Source organism: Microcaecilia unicolor, chromosome 5, assembly GCF_901765095.1.
Source record: "Microcaecilia unicolor chromosome 5, aMicUni1.1, whole genome shotgun sequence".
Taxonomy (NCBI): domain Eukaryota; kingdom Metazoa; phylum Chordata; class Amphibia; order Gymnophiona; family Siphonopidae; genus Microcaecilia; species Microcaecilia unicolor.
This window is the reverse complement of record NC_044035.1, coordinates 104612298-104624844: the sequence shown is the minus strand read 5'-3', so window position 1 is coordinate 104624844 and position 12547 is coordinate 104612298.

Below are 12547 nucleotides of genomic sequence, written 5' to 3'. Positions count from 1 at the left end.
ATTTTTAATGTTATTCCCCCAATTGTTAATATTTTACTAAAGTGTGCAGTACAAACTGATAATAATATATACTCTAGTTTAATGTTTAATCTCATTGTTGGACTAGGCCTCGGTTCCTTAGGCTGGACAAGCAGGGCTGGTGCAAAGATATAAGGTCAAATAGGCAAACCTTCAGCCTTGAGTCCCCTCACAATTACTTTTCAGGCCATTAGGCTCCCTCTCCTGAAACTCTGATAATTAAACAAAACAGTCATAATCACCTGAACACCACCCCTCCTGAACAATCATGTGTATATTATATTATTTATATTCTGGTCAATATTCAGCTGGTGACACTGAGTGGAGGCATAGCCTTGTGGTTAAAGCACCAATCTTGATATCCAGAGGTGGCCAGTTCAAATCCCACTGCTGTCCTTTGTGATATTGGGCAAGTCACTTAACCCTCCATTACCTCAGGTACAAAGTGAGACAGTCATCCCCCAGGGACAGAGAAATACCAAGTGTACTTGAATGCAACTCACCTTGAGCTCAGTGGTGTAGCTGGGGGGGCACAGGTTGCTCCCCCAAACAGATTTTTCAAACAAAATGGCACATTTTTTAAAAATTTGTGTTCTCCCCTCTCTTTCCTCCCACCCACCGTTCCACAACACGCCTCCCAGTCCCGCCCCAAGCCTAACATCAACCACTCTCTGTTCCCCTCTCATCCTCCCTCCACCCCCGACTGTCAAGCTTACCTTGTTTGCAGCAATAACAACCTGACTGAATGATTTGAGCACAGTGTCGGATCCTTCCCTCTGCTTACGTCACGAGTCCCACCCTCATGCAAACAGGAAGTGTCTGAGCGAGAGGAGGAGCGAGACGCGGTAGAGGGAAGGATCTGACACCAGCTGTGGCAGCGTGCTATCGCTGCAGGGGCTGCTAAAAGAGGTTTGACAGTCCATGGAGGAAGGAGTGAAAAAAGGGGCGCTGGACACAGGGGGAGAGAGAGAGGGGGGAAACAAAATGGTGCTGGACTCGGGGGAAGGGGAAAACAAAGCAGTACTGTACTTGTGGGGCAGGCAGTTGGAGAGAGAGTGGAAACAGTGGTGCTGGACTCAGGGAGGGAGGCGGGAAACAAAGCGATGCTGGACTGGGGGGGGGGGGGGTTGGAGCGGGGAAACAGTGAGGATATCCTGCTTCCTGATGGGTTCATGTTAACTGTTGTAATCTGCCTTGGGAAGCCTGGTGTTATAAAGATGGAAAGCATGGAGAGGAGGAAGATGGTGGAGGAGGGAAAGTGAGTAAGAGAAGGGGAGAAATGCTGGGCCCACAGTTGCAGCTACACAAACCCTGATGGCTTTCTTCTTCCCAGATTGTGTAAGCAGTAAACCACACTTAGCAGGCTTTAACTTCTGGCATGCAGTTTGCTACCTATACAAACTGGAAGGCTCACAGCATTAGGGATTTATGTAGCCATGTCTCCTGGCACAATAAGGAGGTATGGTGGAGACAGGGGCCAGAGATTTGCTGGACCATAGGGGTGGAGGGGACAGGGAGAGGGATAGAGAAATGCTGGACCATAGTGGTGGAGGAGAGAGGGGCTGGGGGGACATTGAGATGCTGAGCTACAAGGGTGTAAGAAGGGAGAGGGAGAGGAGACATTGATATGCTGGGCTACAAGGGTGTAAGAAGGGAGAGGATGAGGAGATATTGGCATTGTGGAACAACGTGTGGAGAGACCATGGCAGTTCTCAAGGAGAGATGAGTGAGAGGACAGTAAGTAGAGGGTAGAATTGTAAAATGGGGAGTGGGTGAAAGAGAAGAGAATATGAGGCCAGGAGAGGTAGGGGTGAGAGGAGAAGATGGAAAGTTGATAGGTACTGGTAAGTGAAATATAGGTGGAGGACTGAAGAGTGAGAAGATGAAATCTCAGGCGGAGAGACAGAAAACAGAGAAAGAGGAAATGTGTCAGAGACAGATATAGTGAGGGAATAGAAGAGAAGAGGAAAGTGAAGAAAGTACAAATAGACCTTACCACTGGAAAGAGAGAAGACAGACAGGAAAACAAAAGAAGAAACTGGGACCAACATGCTTGAAAAAATAAAATATCCAGACAACAAAGGTAGAAAAAGTGTTTTATTTTGAATTTATTTGGTGCAATACGTTAGCTTTGGGAAATGTGCAACACAGATGTCTTTGTAATGTTTTTTTTTCCTGTACAAGAGGAAATACATTTGTGTTTTCATTTCACCTATGTTGTGGAAAATGCCTAGTTTGAATTCTTGGGGTTCCCAATTCAATTTTTATCTTCATATTTGTAATTTGTGATCCCTTGTTCTGTATTTGGTGTGTGACCAAGGTGTGGTATTCTGTGTGCAAGTAGTTTCTGCGTACAACTCTGAAGCAGTAGTAGATGTATTGGTGTTCTAGAGCCCCATAAAATATTTGTAGTGCTGCATGTTAAATAGGATTCTAGTTTAAAATCATTTTTTTGCTACATGTATGTTGAGTTAGGATTTTTCAGGTTTTGAGTTATTTCATAATGTGCCTGGTAGTGGAGAGATTTCTTTTACTATTATTGAGATGATGTGAGAATAGTTTTTTTTATTTGTACCCTACGCTTTCCCACTCATGGCAGGCTCAATGCGGCTTAGGTACTTATTTGTACCTGGGGCAATGGAGGGTTAAGTGACTTGCCCAGAGTCACAAAGAGCTGCCTGTGCCTGCAGTGGGATTTGAACCCAGTTCCCTAGGACCAAAGTCCACCACTCTAACCACTAGACCACTCCTCCACTTCTGCACCTGTTGTTGTGGGGGGAATAAGGTTTTCGTGGACAGAGAGCACGTTTACATTTAATATATAAGAACTGACCAAGGTCCATGAGGATTATGTGTGTAGTGCGTAGTGTATGCAAGCACTATCCATCATGTATGTACTGACTGAAAAAAAGTTGAGAACCACTGGCCTAGGTGAGACAGCATGGGCATAATTATACATATATAAGAAATTATATTAAGTGTTAATTCTGTTTAAAGGTGGTCAAATACTATTTCAACTTTTCACCTTGCAAGTAAAGTGAAGGAATGCCAGATGGTTCAGATTATTTAGAAATCTAGCTTTGCTGGGTTAAAAGGTCAGAGAGAGAAACTTCTTTCACCCTTTGTGAGTGATGGAGGGTTAAGGCTAGTTCAAAGATATTACCTTACCACATACATCTGTATACTATTATGAACGAGGCAAGCAGGCAGTTTGTTTTAAGATTAGGCTGAAATACTGTTTAGAAGAAAATAGTTAGATTTTAGAAGTTCTTGATATTTAGAATATGTCTTATAAGGAATACTGATTCTGCTTATTTTAGAATATGTTTATTCTGTGTAGTTAATATGTAGAATACCTTTTTAAATCTAATGTCTGTCCAACTCTTTGTCTGACTTTCTAAGTAAGACTGTAGTTGAAAAGGTCAGCATATGGTTTGAGTTAGCTGCAGTCCTGGCTAGGTGAAAGAGAAGTCAACTCTCTTCTCCTTGATTAATTATAGGTAAATGTAGGACTGGGCTTTCTGAAAGAAATAACAAACTATAGCTGTATGCTATTAAGTAAGACTGGCCCTTGACCCCTTAATGAATGCCAGAGTTCAGTTAGCAGTTAGTATGAAGTTGACTAGGAATATGAGAATGTCCCTTAGCCCCTAAATGAACCCAGTTTAAGCTATAGCTGAGAAATTAATCATAATGAAAATGCAAGAGACTGGTGCCATATTGTCTAATGTGAGGGGCCCCAGGTCATAGGTCAGTTTGAGAAATATTAAACCTATGTAACTGATATTTGGAATATATGTATGGTAATAATTAGTTCAAGGCAGGGTGATCAATCTATTCTTTACCATCTGGAGAGTAAGGGGGGCTAGGAGGGAGATAGAACGGTATATAAGTGGGAGCAGAAGCAGCTTACGTCAGAAGGAACAGACAGAAGAAGGAGAGCTGAAGGAAGACAGACAGCAGAAGAGGAGAAGAAGCTGAGACAGAAGCCATAACATCCAGAGAGCTGAGAAAGGGAAGAAGAGAGCTAGAACTGATGTCCTACTTTGCTGGCAAATAAAGAAGATTTCTCCCTCATTCTGGTGTGTGCTGTTTGACTCCTGAAGTACCACAGATTCTAACAATAGGGGTAATTCATGCATCAATTCCTGCAACATAGGCATCACTACAGGGTCACATGGGGAGTTGCACAACACACGATCCAGCATTTCTCCCTCTCTCCCCTGTTCTGCGTAGTCCTATATCTCTCTTGGCCTTCCCTCCTCGGTGGACCTCCAGTGTTTCTATGCCTGCCGGCAGCATCATCAAGTAAAGCAAACTGCCTCTGGCTGGCCCACAAGCAATCCCACAGCTCTGGCCAGTCCCGGGACCTCTGCTACCTCCCGCCTGCTGATGTAACTTCCAGTTTCCTTGTAGGTGGGATGCAGCAGAGGCAGCCTGTATTAATCATTGCTGGACACAGTCACTGCACCTGAGCAACAATATTGGCACTGGCGCCTGTCCGACACCGACCAGCGCCTAATTTACAAAAGTCTGCTCCCCCTGATATCAAAACCTGGCTACGCCTCTGCTTGAGCTACTACTGAAAAAGGTATGAGCAAATCCAAATAAATAAATGCACTGGCATTCATGTGGGTCCCAACAGATATTCAGCGAGCAGGCACTTATGTAGGTCCCAACTAAATATCAGCTGCATAAGGATATCTGGCCAGGCCTCCTCCAGAACCCCCCTCCCCCACACTAATTCCCTCTGGAACAGCAACAGAACCCCCCCCCCCCCCCCACCACTGGCCTACCCACTCATCATGACTTCCCTCATAAACTCTAAAGGCAAACTTGAAGGGAGGGGGAAAGCAGGTGAAAGGGAGGATCAGAAGGGGTTAGTTGTTGCTGGAGGAGGAAGGAATTCAAAGGAGGAGGGGGGAATCAGTTACTGTTCCAGGGGGTGGGAGGATTAAAAGCAGGGATAGTTAGAACAGCTTTCTGTGCAGTTCTGTGTACCCACTTAGTTATGCAGGCACAGGCCTGAATATTGCCGGTACCCTCCCCCCCTCCCTGTAAAACCCCTGATATTCAGCAGCACTGCTAATTAAGTGCTAGCCCCAAGCAATTTAAGTGAGCAGGCATCTCCCCTAGCTGCTTAAACCGCTTTGAATATCAACCCCATTATCTGTATCTATACACACACACATACATATAAGCAAGGAAAATTGTAATAGCCACTTACCTGCCTAAATATGGTATGCAAATTTCTCCCCTCCCCCATCTGTGTGAAACAAACTGCTCATCTCCCTCCCCGAAGCTGTTGCCCTAAGGGACCACATAGTTTGGTAATTCTGTGGCCAAGACTGGATACTACTGCAGAGGAAGGAACTATCAGCAATCCTTAGTAGTCAGACCTTAGGTCCATATCAATCTCAAGAGAGCTGTAGTCTGTGGCACCCGACCAAGGATTGATAGCTGTGCTGATCTGAGGGGCATATAAAAATAGGGCAAATGCTCCTCAGTTTTCAAATGAGCATTTATTTCACTTACCACCTTTTTGAAAGAATTCACTTGAGGCAGTGTACACTAAGAATAAATCAAACACAATAGACAATTACAGCAGTAAAGATATTCAAATACCACTACAAAGCATGGTATAATACACTACTTCCAATGTCAACATAGTACATAATAGAACATTTTAATAGACTGCATAGGGTATAATCAAAGAAGGAGCATATAGATAGGTAAGAGAGTAAGAGGAGTTAGAAAATAAGGCAACTAATTGAAAGTTGCACGAGATCAGAGAGATGATAAAATGTTCTCAGCTGGGGTAGAAGTGGATAAGCATGTCCTGCTGCTGTATGTGCAGCCCATATCACTCCTTATGTATGTGAGTGAGATTAACAAGTTAGTTACTTCTTCCATTAAAGGCCTGGTTGAAGAGCAGAGCTTCCACCTGCTTCCTGCAGTAGAGATAGCCTTGTGTTAAGCGGAGCCTTTCAGGGAGTGTATTCCAGAGTGTGGGGGCTACTCTGGAGAAGGCTCGCTTGTGGGTACCACATTGTGTAATGTCTTTTGGAAAGGGTGTGGTTATTGATGCCCCTTAAGAAGACCTTAGTGTTCTTGGAGGTGTGAAGAAGGTGATCCTGTTCTTCAAGTACTCAGGGCCATTTCCATTAAGGGCCTTGAAGATCAGACATAGTTTTAAATTTAGCCCTGTATTGTACTGGTAACCAGTGAAATGTTTTTTAAAAATGTGTAATGTGCTCACATCGCTTGCAACCTTCTATTAGTCTTGCTGCAGCATTCTGAATCAATTAGAGCTGGTGCAGACCCTTTCTAGTCAGACCAGTGTAGAGTACATTACTATAATTCAGTCTTGATGTTATCATGGCATGTACAACTGGAATAAGATTTGCCTTCTCGATGTAAGGAGAGAGGCAGCATAGTTGTCACAAATAATAGAAGCAGCTCTTGAAGGTTGCTTGGATTTGGGGAATCAGAGTAAGTGTTGAACGTAACTGTATTCCAAGGTTTTTGACTTGTGATTTGAGGGGGAGTTTGTACTTCCCAAAAGAGATTTTGATGTCAGGTATGTGTCTACTTGTGTTTGGGACCCAGAGAAGCTCACTTTTACTTGGGATCAGGCAAAGTTTGTTGTGTTTAGCCCATTCTTGAATTGATGTTAGACAGGTAATCAGTTTATTCAGGGCTGTAAGTAAGCCAGATTCAATGAGTATGAGTAGCTGCACATAATTCGCATAGATGTAGAACTGAGTGTCAATTGACCAAATCAAATTGGCTAGTGGCTTGAGGTAGATATTGAACAGAATAGGTGACAGTATCGAACCTTGTGGTACCCTACAGGTCAGTGCCCATGATAGTGTTGAGGTGCTGCCAAACATTATGGATCATTGCCTGATAGATAGAATATGAATCAAGCAAGTATTATTCTATTGATACATGTTTCTGCCAGTCGTGCTACATGAGGGAGAAGCTCAGAGAAGCCATAAATAAATATATTTATAGGAATGCAACATTCTCCTTTAAATATTGAAGGTTTAAAAACATGTATTTCTTTTTTCATTTTGCTGGTGAATACTAATAAAAAGAGTTTGAAAATATTTAAACTTGAACAAGGAGTCTTAGATACCAGAATGAATGCGCTATTCAAACATTTGTACCAGTGTTCAGTTTGATTTGTTAGCTATTTAGAGAGAATTGATTTAAGGTTAATCAACCTTCCACCTTTCACCCCCATGCTAATCTTGAATAATCTTACAGTACATTTTAGTTTGAGGCTTAATATACCACCTTTCATAAAAACAAGGTGGTTTACAGTCAAGTATTAAAACAATATAGAAAAGGCACTCCAACTAAAAAGAGAAAGGTGGGGAGTCAATAAGGTCAGATAAGAAACACACAGCTGCCCCCCCCCCCCCAAGAAAAAGCAATAGTAAACATACTGAGTTTTCAACACAGCTTTGAAACATTGATAAGACTGTGTGTGCAGTGCAAATAGCAAAAGGCAATGTTTTCCGTAGTGATGGGCTAAGGGAGAAAAAAGCAGAATGATGAGTAGTCTGAAGTCTGGTATGTGCTACTAGAAAGGTGGCTCACTGATTTTGGGCTGAGGAGCGCAAAATACATATAGGTTTATACAGGATAATCAAAGATGATACAAGATAGAATTTGTGAATAAAGTACTTTCCGAGTTAAGATTAGGATTTTATATTGAACACAAAAAGTAATTGGAAGCCAGTGAAACTGAGTAAAAAAGAAATATGATCAAAGCGCTGGACACCTGACAAAATGCATATGGCTGTGTTCTGAATTGATTGTAACTTTTTGAGGAGGAAAGACTGAAGGCCAGCATAAACGGCATTACAGTAATCGAATTTTGAAATGACTAGCATATGGAGGATTATAGAACAAACGTCATCGTCTAGAAAAGAGCAAAGGATGCTAATCGAATGAAGAGGAGAGAAACAAGAGCATATAACAGATGAAATCTGAGGGGCAAAGGAAAGTTGGGAATCTATGGTTAAACTCTCTTTCTGGCTTTCCTGGACCCACAGAGACTGATGTTTCTGATGCCAACAGCCAATCTAACCACTGAAAAGTTTTTCTCTCTGCCACAAATCCCTTTCTTTGATATTTGTGAACAGAGAATGCAATGAGAGGGATCAAGATCAGATCTCAGGTATCGTGAGTGGGTATCCATAATGGATATGATCCTGTTGCTCCAAAAATACCTTTTGAAGCTGCTGGGCTATAGCTTTCGCCACTGATACTTTTTCCTAGAGTCTATGCCATAGGTTTTTCAACATGTGGTTTAACTAACCCTGAACATGTACCCTGAATTCCATATTTCAGCAACACTTATGTTAAGTAGTTCCATGTTATCTTATTGAATGCTTTTTCTGCATCCAAACTAGCTAGAACCATCTTGTTAGCATTCACATGGGAAGACTGTAGAATTGTCAGAACTTTAGAGGTTTGAAGACACAAACAGGCCTGGAACAAATCCCACCTGATCTTCATTTTATCAAATCTGGGATAACACGGTTTAACCTATTTGCTAACATCATAGTCAGTATTTTATGAGCTTCATTCAATAAAGATATGGACCTGTATAATTCTAGTACCTCCTTAACTCTCTTACAGGTTTCAGGAGAACCATTACATAAGCATGATTTTTATAATCCTCAAATTGCTTCTGCTTCATTACTTCCATACCCATCTTTCCCAGTAGAGCTGCCACTAGATCCCCTAACATTTTATAGTATTCTGCTCATAGTCCATCTGGGGTCAAGAAAGACCAAGGGACCCCTCCTCTGACACCCAGGAGCAATTAGAATCAGACTCATAAAAGTATTCCTCACAGAGACATCTGAGTCTCTGAGTCCCTCGAATGAATGACACTGTGGTCAGGCCTGGGGCAGGGGCATCGTGGTAACAGGGAACCTAGTACCCCAAGGATGCTGTCCTTCCCTCTCCGAGGGACTGGAGAGTGACACTGGTTTGGTGCACAGTGGTTTCACTGCTCTTTGAGGCTTTGGTATTGAGGTGCATGGGTACTGCATGGGCCTCAAGAATAGGTTGGATCACATGAGGCACATGTACCTATGCCCTCAATCACATAGCTTCTTGCCGGGCAAACAAGTACTCCATCTGTTCCGGGAGTAAGGCCCTGAGCCACTCCTTGAGGGCTGCTATAGATGAAGGCTGGGGTTCAGCTGGATTGATCATGTCCTTTGAGGCTTAGCGTGATATCTATCCAGTTCCTGGGAGCATAGGAGCCGACTCTGTGGGTGCTTGAGCACCCCCAATATTGAGAAAATTCCTTGTATGTATCCAGGGAGGGGTTATTTCCATTGGGCTTAGCACCCCCAATAATTAAAAAAAAAAATTGGCTCCTATGGGAGGGTTGAGTGGCCTCCATGTTCAGGGCAGTGTGAGAACATTGGCCATTTCACTACGTCTATGCTCTTGACACTGTGCTTTGAGGTGGATAAATGCTGATGCTTCCTGGCTACTGCCCAATACATGACATTGGGGTTTCCTCAGCGGCAACAAGAACAATGATGAATTCTTCCTCATCATCAGTAGGGGTTCAGAGGATGCCTGATCCTAATGGCTGCTACTGCCATTCAATGCAAAGGAAGGTGGAGGTCCTACAAATGTTGATGCCTTCCCAGATCCAATGCAGCTCCTGGAGTCATAGAGACTAATGCCTCCATTGCTGAAGTCAATGAATTAGACTTCTCTGTGCCAAAAATCCATAATTGCTGCTCCTCTTGGCCCTTGATACCTCTCTTTAACATCTATGAACAGAGTTTACAAGCAGAGGGATTATGATTGGGTCCTAGGTACTGCAGGCACCAGTTGCGAGTGTCAGTGAGGGATATGGTCCTGTTGCACCTGGAACACTTTTTAAAACCACTGCAGGTTTTATGGGACAAGTCAGGAAAAATAAGCCAAAGAGAAATTAAATGGCTCAATGATGAAAAATGTCCCTAACCAGGTGCCCGAGGCCTAAGTGGGCCACAGAAATCAGAGAAAACTCCCTAGGTAGGTTTTTCGGCACTTTTAAAAGTAGGAGAGAAGAAATCAGAGCTGTGGCCCTAGGTAACAGCACTTCTACACTGGAAAAACAGCAAAGCAGTACTGTAAATCGCAATAAGGGAAATGAAAGATGCAAGCTGTGTAGGACTACTGATGATGTACATCCTCATTGCTCCATGGAAAACTGAAGACTGGCATATAGAAGCAGGTCACTTCACCCCAGGAAAAAGAATAGATGTGACAGTAGTGAAGAAAACAATCTTAGCAATTCACCTAACAATACATTAGAAGCTGAGACTAAACAAAAAAACTATACGTAAGATGAGACTGCCATTGCAATGTAGTTGGAAGCAATGACCACAAATGCTCACAGTCCAAACAACCAAGTTCATGATCTGCAAGCCCTGATGTTAGAGGTAGGTAGGGTTTATTTATTTATTTATTGGGATTTATTTACTGCCTTTTTACATAGTAACATAGTAAATGACGGCAGAAAAAGACCTGCACGGTCCATCCAGTCTGCCCAACAAGATAAACTCATATGTGCTACTTTTTGTGTATACCTTACCTTGATTTGTACCTACTACTACTAAACATTTCTAGAGCGCTACTAGGGTTACGCAGCGCTGTACAATTTAACAAAGAGAGACAGTCCCTGCTCAAAGAGCTTACAATCTAATAGACAAGTGAACGGTCGGTCCGATAGGGGCAGTCAAATTGGGGCAGTCTGGATTCACTGAACGGTAAGGGTTAGGTGCCGAACGCAGCATTGGTGGGCTTTAAGCCAAGACTTGAAGACGGGCAGGGAGGGGGCTTGGCGTAAGGGTTCAGGAAGGTTGTTCCAAGCATAGGGTGAGGCGAGGCACACCTTTTCACCTGTCCTTTTCAGGGCACAGAACGTGTAAGTCTGCCCAGCACTGTCCCCGCCTCCCACCACTGGCTCTGGCACAGACCGTATAAGTCTGCCCAGCACTATCCCCGCCTCCCGCCACCGGCTCTGCCACCCAATCTCGGCTAAGGAATTCACTCACTGTTGCTATCACAGAGACATGGTTCAATGACTCTCATGAATAGGATGCAAACAGACTGGGCTATAATCTATGTAGGAAACATAGAGATGGTGGAAAAGGTAGATTAGTAGCTCTGTATGTGAGAAACAATATTAAAGCAATTGAAATGCAGAGGGCCTGGAGAAAGGAAGAAGCAATATGGATCACCTTGAAAAGATAAAATGGAACCTCTATTCACATGGGCGTTGTCTATAGACCTTCAACAATCCTCCAACAGTGTGACTTGACGAAGATCTGGTTGTAGATATCCGAAAGTTGGGGAAGAAAGGGGAGGTGTTGTTGCTGGAAGATTTCAACCTGCCAGATGCGGATTGGAAAGTTCCATCTGTGGATCAGGAAGTAAAGAGATCGTGGATGCCTTTCAAAGTGCTCTGCTCAGACAAATGGTGATGGAACCCATGAGGGAAGGAGTGATGTTGGACCTGGTGCTCACACAAATGAGGAGTGTCTAATATCTGAGTGGGAGTCCACCTGGGCATTAGTGATTAAACAGTTTGGTTTGACATACAACTAAAGAGAAGGGCAGCCACACAAAACTCAAAGTCCTGGATTTCAAATATGCTGATTTTAGTAAAATGGGGGAGTGAAGAGCAAGATGATGGGCTGGGAGGACATATGAGAAGTGAAAAGGCAGTGGCTCAGGCTGAAAGAAGCTATAAGGAAAGCTATGTAAGGAAAGGAAAGAAAAGGGAAACAGATATGGTTCTCCAAACAAGTGGCTGAGAAAATAAAGGCAAAATAGTTGGCATTCATGAAATACAGAATAGCTCAAGAAGAGGAACACAGACAAGAATACCAGACGAAACAAAGAAGTGAAGAGAAATAAATGGCTGGTGAAAGCACAAGCAGAAGAACAAATGGCTACAAATGTAAAGAGGGGTGACAATTTTTTCAGGTATATTAGTGAAAGGAGGAAGGCTAAAAATGGAATTGTAACATTGAAAGATGCTATGAACTACAATGTGGAGAGTAATGAGGAAAAAGCAAATGTGCTAAACAAATATTTCCTGTTTTGTGTTCACAGAAGAAAATCCTGGAGAAAGACCACAACTGGCTGACAAAAGTACATATGAGAATGGAGTAGATATAGCACCGTTAATGGAAGAAAATGTTTATGAATTATTTGAAAAACTGAAGGTGGACAAAGCCATGGGGCTAGACGGGATCCATCCCAGGAGACTGAGGGAGCTCAGAGAGGTTCTGGTAGGTCCTCTTAAAGATTTGTTTAATAAATCTTTGGAGACAGGAGAAGTTCCACTGAATTGGAGAAAAGCAGATGTGGTCCCTCTTCACAATAGTGGTGACAGAGAAGAAGTAGGAAACAGAGAGTGGGGTTAAATGGGCAGTATTCACAATGGAGAAGGGTAGTTAGTGGGGTTCCTCAGGGGTCTGTGCTAGGACCG